Raw genomic sequence first — 7455 nt, forward strand, 5'->3', positions numbered from 1 at the left:
AGGGTTGTATCCTTTCCCCATACTTATTCAATCTATATGCTGAGCAAATAATCTGAGAAGCTGGACTATATGAAGAAGAACATGGAATCAAGATTGGAGGGAGAATCATTAATAACCTGCGATACACTGATGACACAACTTTGTTTGCTGAAAGTGAGGATGACTTAAAGCACTTACTGATGAAGATCGAAGAATACAGTCTGCACTATGGATTACATCTCAATATAAAGAAAACAAAAATTCTCACAACTGGACCTATAAGCAGCATCAAAATAAATGGAGAAAAGATTGAAGTTGTCAAAGGCTTCACATTGCTTAGTTCTACAATAAACACCAATCGAAGCAGCAATCAGGACATCAGATGACCTATACAGCACTGAGCAAGTCAGTTGTAAAAGATCTCTTTCAAGTGCTGAGGAGCAAAGATGTCTCCTTGAAGACTAAGGTGCACCTGACAAAAGCCATGCCTTTTTCTATCACCTCATATGCATGTGAGAACTGGCAATGAACAAAGACCGAAGACGAATTTATGCCTTTGAGCTGTGGTGTTGGAGAAGAATGCCGAAAGTACCATGGACTATTAAAAGAACTAAAAAATCTGTACTGGAAGAAGTGCAGCCAGAATGCTCCTTGGACACGAGAATGGCCAGACTTCATCTCACCTACTTTGGTCATGTTTTCAGAAGGGACCATTCCCTGGAGAAGGATATCCTGTTTGTTAAGGTGGAGGGTCGACGAAAGAGGGGAAGGCTCTCAACAAGATGGATTGACACAGTGGCTGTGGCTATGGGGTCAAGTATAGCGGGGATCAGGGAGCTGGCACAGGACTGGGCAGTGTTTCGTTCTGCTGTGCATAGGGTCGCTATGAGTCAGAGGTGACTCAACGGCACATAACAACAACAATCTCATATTAAAATAATGAGTAAATTTCTTCTGGCCTCAATTACAAATGCTTGTAGTTATTAAATGAGTTGAATATTCTCTTTGACTTACACAAGCTTATTTTTACACTAGGAACCCTAGTGGCACAATGGTTAAGAGCTCTATGGCTAACTGACAAGTTGGTGGTTATAACCCACCTAGTGGCTTTGTGGAAGAAAGATCTGACAATCTGCTCCCATAAAAATTACAGCCTAGGAAACTGAATGGAACAATTCTATTCTATAATATATGGTTGCTATGAGCTGGTATCAACTCAGTGGCCCACAACAATTACAACAGCATACAGATATAGAGCCACTTTTAGTCATTCAAAATATGCAAGCACTTACTCATACAACTGGTAGCTGGTGTCTGTCCCTGGTAATTTCACATTTATTTTCATTAAAGTGTGACCAAAATGATGAACACTGATGTCATGTTTCTCTTTCCAGTGGCAATATTTGTAAGTATGTAAGATGTTTTTGGCATATAAATCCCTTTTTTTTTTTTCTTTTTTTTGTTATAGGATTTTGTAAGGTTACAAAAAGGATTCTGTATGACTTTGTGTGATTTTAGACTTGATGGAGTAATGCATGTATTTAGTGTACTAACTCCTCACATACCATTTACAGCAGTGTGGCACTGAGCAAGTTACCTCACCTCTCTGTGTTCCTTTGTACAGATGTTTAACATTGATGTCACAGGGTTGCTGTGGTAATTAAATGAGCTAATTCATGCAAATTAACTAGGAGAGTTCTTTGCACATACTAAATTCTTAATAAAAGTACTGTTACCATTCTATTATACTATTCCATATTATATGTAGAATTTAATATATTATTACAATAAAAATCTCAGAAATTCATTCAAAATGAGTAATAAATCATAATAAGGACCTTAGTGATTATTGCTTTTGAAACTTTCTGTATTAGTTATTGTGTTGGTTATATTTGTATGTCAACTTGGCTGAGCCTGGTTGAGTGGCTGGGCAGGTGGATATAGTATTCCCCATGATGAGACTGGTAATCAACTCCATGGTGGAATCTACTGCAAACAGCTGAGTAGCTACATTTAGGTATGTGGTCTGCTTCCTATATACAAGAAATGGCTTTGGGAATGGTCTTTAGCTTATGGCACACTTGGACCCTGCATGTAGCCGTGTTGTTGCTCAGCAGCCTGCCATGTTCTGCTGACCTGGGGACTTACAGTGGACTTGAATTAATGGCCTTTTGTGTGATTTGGTAACATCAGGACCGTGCCTTTTTACTTGTCAACCTTGGGCTTGGCAGCCTCAGCAGCCAGCAGTTGTCTGAGTGAAGAAAAGTCTCTAGCTTCAGTGGGCTGGGAGCTGGAGGCAGAGCTGAAGCCCAAGGTTGAGGAGCTTTCACCCAGCCCCTAGAGCTTGGCACTTTGAACTTGGACTTAAAGCCTCCATATTATAAGAATAAACTCCTGTTTGTTAAAGCCATCCCATTTGTGGTGTATTCCTATCAGCGTGGCACTAGGTGACCAGAACAGTTATCTACTGCTACATAACATATTACCCCAAAAGATAGTAGCTTAAAACAATAATAATCATTATCTCTCCTGGTTTCTGTGTGTCAGGAATTTGGGGTTGACTTAGCTGGGCATTTCTATATCAGGGTCTCTCAGGAAGTTGCAGTCAAGTGGTATCTGAGGCTTGTTGTTCTTGTTATATGGCTAGGTCATCTCAAAGAGCTGAGGTGGGTGCAGCTGGAGTTCTGTGGGAAACTGTCTCCATCACAAGGTGGTCTCTCCACAAGGCCTCAACAGCACGGCATCTTCTGGAAGTGAGAATTCCTATACACAGCTTTGAGCTCTCATATTATATGAAGAGAGAGAGTGAGAGAGAGAGAATTGGGTGAAGGCCACATCACTTTTTATAACCTTACCACAGAAGTCACATAACATCACTTTCTCCACTCTCTTGGTTGGAACAGTCACAGCCCCACCGAGACTAAAGGGAAGGGGCACAGTCCCACTTTTCAGTGAGAAGAGTGATTATCATGTTGGAAAAATTCATGAGGGATAGTAAGTGTACATGTGAATATGTTGAACTTGTACAAACATATACTGTCTCCTTATGTAGGTTCTGCATCCATAGATTCATTCAAGAGTGGATCAAAAATATTCAGGAAAATGAAAAAATTCCTGGACATCTCAAAAAGCAAAACTTGAATTTGCCATGTGTCAAGCAATATGTTGAATACATGTACATGAAGCAGTATGTAGGTATACCCTGCTGTAGCTGCCCACCGTTTCACAGATCCTCAATCTCTCTCTCCAACACTTGTTATTTGAGCATTGTTTGCCTCACATCTCATTCATTTGCTACATGTGTTGTATGCACCCTTTATTTCTGTGAAAAAAAAAGTGGCTCCAAAAAAGCAATTAAGTGTTCTAAGTAATCTCACCAAGACTATGAAGGAGCATTGAGTGCTATTTACATTGTATTAGGTATTATTAGTAATATAGAGATGATTTAAAATATATGGGAGGATGTGTGTAGGTTATATGCTAAAATAATCTACCATTTTATATAAGAGACTTGAGCATTCATCAATTTTTGTGAGGTGCTCTGGTGCCAATCCCCTAAGATACTGAGGGATGACTAAATATTGTTGTTGTTAGGTGCTGTCAAGTCAGTTCCAGCTCATAAAAATCCTATGTACAATAGAATGAAAACTGTTCAATCTTGTGCCATCTTATAATTGTTTCTATGTTTGAGTCTATTGCTGTAGTCATTGTGTCAATCCACTTTGTACCTGGTCTTCCTCTTTTTCACTGACCCTCTTCTTTACCAAGCATTATGTCCTCCAGGAAGTGGTTCTACCTGATAACATGTCCAAAGTATGTGAGATGAAGTCTTGCCATCCTTGTTTCTAAAGAACATTATGGATGCACTTCTTCTGAGACAGGAATATTTGTTCTTCTGGTAGTCCATGGTATATTCAATACTCTTCATTAACACCATAATTCAAAAGCATCAATTATTCTTTTATCTTCCTTATTAATTGTCCAGCTTTTGCATGCATATAAGGCAATTAAAAATATAGCTTGGGTCAAGCAAACCTTAGTCCTCAAAGTTACATTTTGTTTTTTAAGACATTACAACAGTTTTTTTTGTTGTTGTTGTTTTCTAATGGAATATGTCATTTCATTCCTTGACTGTTGTTTCCACAGGCACTTATTGTGAATCCAAGTAAAATGAAATCCTTGACAACTTCAATCTGTTCTCTATCATGATGTTATTTACTGGTCCAGTTGTGGATATTTTTGTTTTGTATTTGTTGAGGTGTAATCCATATTGAAGGCTGTAGTTTCTGATATTCATCAACAAGTATTTCAAGCCCTCTTTAATATCAGCAGGCAAAGTTGTGTCATCTGTGTATTGCAGGTTGTTAATGAGTCTTCCTCCAATCCTGATAATGTGTTCTTCTTCATATGTATATGAAATTATACCCTGCCATCTTTTCCTCATTGACAGGTGGAATATCTATTCTCCTTAGTTAATTTGGAAAACACACAGAGCTATTGAGCCCTGGGGCCTGTAATTCCTTGAAATCTGATGCAAAATGCCCTACTAGTTCTAAGGTCAGGCAACCTATGTTTAAATCCCAGATCTGTGACTTCCTGTGTGACCTTGGACAAGTTATCCAATCTCTTTGTGCTTCACTTTCCTCATGGTGAAATGAGAGTAATGATGATACTCACTCTATCATTAGCTATAAGGGAAAAGGAGCTCTGGTGGCATAGTGCTTAAGGCATTTGACTGCTAATGAGAAGGTTGGTAGTTCAAACCCACCAGCCACTCCCTGGAAGAAAAAATTGGCAATCTATTTCTGTAAACATTTGCCACATTGGAAACCAAAAGGGGGTCGCTATGAGTCAGAATTGACTTTATAACAGTGAGTTTGTTTCTTTTTATAAGGGTGAAAGAATTCAATATATGTCAATCATGAACAAAGTGTCCAACAGACTGTAAACACTCAGATAGGTGAGATCACCTATTATTAGTATTATAGTTGTTGTTATTATTATTATAAGTAACTGTCATAAACATCCCTCCTCATATTACCTTCAAATGATTCAGCTCCAGAGGTCATGTGGCTGAGGTGTCTTGATTCGGCTTCCCAGGGAAGCAGTGTCTGAGACATGGGCTTGGGCACAGACTATTTTTCAGAAGGTGATTCTTTGAAGCAGAAGTGAGGGAGCAGAGAAAGAGAGATGAGACAGAGAAGATAAGAGAACAATAAAATGTGCTTTAGCTGATTACTGTAATGGGCAGCTGGGGCACTGAAGACTCACATAGAGCATGCCTCTGAAGATTCTCTCTAACAGAAGTTGGAGTAATTACCCAACAATACTTTTATGTCATAGGTTGAGGGCTGTCCCAGGTACATGAACTCACTTAAGTGTGTCTGAGCAGCCTTCTGGACTCCAAAGAAAGTTCTGAGGCAGGAAAGGAAACAGAAGCTTAGGTAGAGCCCAAACTGTGGTCACCAAACTGCACCAAAATCAACCACTAAGCTGCCTTCTACAAGAGGTGTCTTAGTGCAGTCCCTGACTCCTGGGCATGCCAAGCCTCCGTACCAGCTGCCATGAGGGGTTTGCTACCTTCTGTGTATGCCCAGGACTGGCCATGTGCCATGATGAACACAGATCTATGCAAGACAGAGCAAGGTATGGACTCTAACAGTAATCAGAGTAGACATGCCCTCTGCCTTCATGGCACTGGGATGGCACTTCACAGCCACTCCCTGGAAGAAAAAATTGGCAATCTACTTCTGTAAACATTTGCCACATCAGAAACCAAAAGGGGGTCGCTATGAGTCAGAATTGACTTGATAGCAGTGAGTTATTTTTTTTATAAGGGTGAAAAAAGTCAATATATATCAATCATGAACAAAGTATCCAACAGACTCTAAACACTCAGATAGGTGAGGTCAGCTATTATTAGTATACTGGCCTAATATACTGGCCAGTATACTGGGTATGTAATGGTCTTATTTCTTTCTGATGTATCTTAATACATCTAGTAACCAAAATGAAATGCCAGGAGTGTAGCATCTTTGCTCTGTTCACACCACATGCCTAGAAGTGTTTCTGGCACATAATATGCCATCAACAAATATTTGTTGAGTGAATTAATAAGTAGACCTTTGAAAGCCCAATGTAAATCACTGATATTTACTGCAGGTTTCCCTATTCCTGTCCCCACATGTGGTGAAATAAGGGTCCACCTTCTCAGTCTGAACTATAGATGAGAATTATTTAATGACTACCTGAAGAGTAATTTCTTGGGGGGGAAAAAAAAAAAAAGTCCCAAAGCTCAAATGGCTCCTTGTACCTCCTAAGTGAGCAATCTAGCTGGGGCCACCTTCATTGGCCAGAGGGACCCCTTCACTGCAGGGCACCAAGCTCACCAGAAAAGGAGCAGTGATAATTGAATGCCTGGCCCAGCCTTAATTGCAGTGTCTGGTTTTCTCTTAAGCTACTGAGGAGAGTGCAGAAGACCAATTTGCAGTCTGTAGCTTGGGGTCAGATGTGGAGCTTTTCTGTCAGTAGCAAAGTTCAGACTTAATTTTGAGACTCACCCCATTCTGATTCCATTCTGCCTCACAATCTACCAAGATGTCTGCCTTGTGCAGAAGCCTGAGGAGAGAGATGCTAATGAGTCTAACCCCATGCTTGGTGTTTCACTCTACTGCACTGTCACCGGATGGTTATTTGGGTCTCTGAAGAGCAGGGTCACAGCATCATTAAAAGGAGCCAGAGGAAAAGACCATGTGCAGGGGGTGCAGAGAAAGTCTGAGTCTCCAAGTGTAGGAAAGGAATGAATAGAATGAAATGGAATGCATCCCTGAAATTGATTGCAAGTGGAGCCATGCTTGATATTGGAGGGTTATATGTAGACTATGTAGACTATGTACAACATACCCACCAGCCATTCCTCAAAAGGAATGTTGGGCAATATACTTCCGTAGTGATACCTCAGAAACCCAAGGAGGGGTTGTTATGAGTCAGGTCTGACTCGGTGGCACATAACAACAACAACAACGCACAACATATTTTTAAACTGAATATTTCCAGCACTTGATAGAGAACAAACCTATCGAAAGATAGATGTTCAGAGAAATAAATCTAACACTCAGAGAGGAAATTTTCTATTTGCTTAAAGCTGAGGAAGTATGTGCCAACTCTGTAGCAAATGAGGCTGAGGTAGCTGGAAGTATATTCCTAAGACACATCTGAGGAGTTTTTCAAGTCTCCCCTTTCCCCCTGTTAAAGATAGTAGAAGACTTTTTGCTATGTAGGCAAAAAAGAGGAAGTAAGAACTGGAGAATGTGTATGACGATCTTAATCAGTTATCATCAAGTCTGTTCTGAATCATGGTAACACCCATGTTGTTGTTGTTGTTATGTGCCGTTGAGTCGGCCCCGACTCATAGTGACCCCTCCTTGGGTTTCCGAGGCAGTATCACTACGGAAGTAGGATTGCCCAACCTTCCTT

This window comes from Orycteropus afer, unplaced genomic scaffold (assembly GCF_000298275.1).
Source record: "Orycteropus afer afer isolate SDZICR_OR568_19922 unplaced genomic scaffold, OryAfe1.0 scaffold00158, whole genome shotgun sequence".
NCBI classification, from domain to species: Eukaryota; Metazoa; Chordata; class Mammalia; order Tubulidentata; family Orycteropodidae; genus Orycteropus; species Orycteropus afer.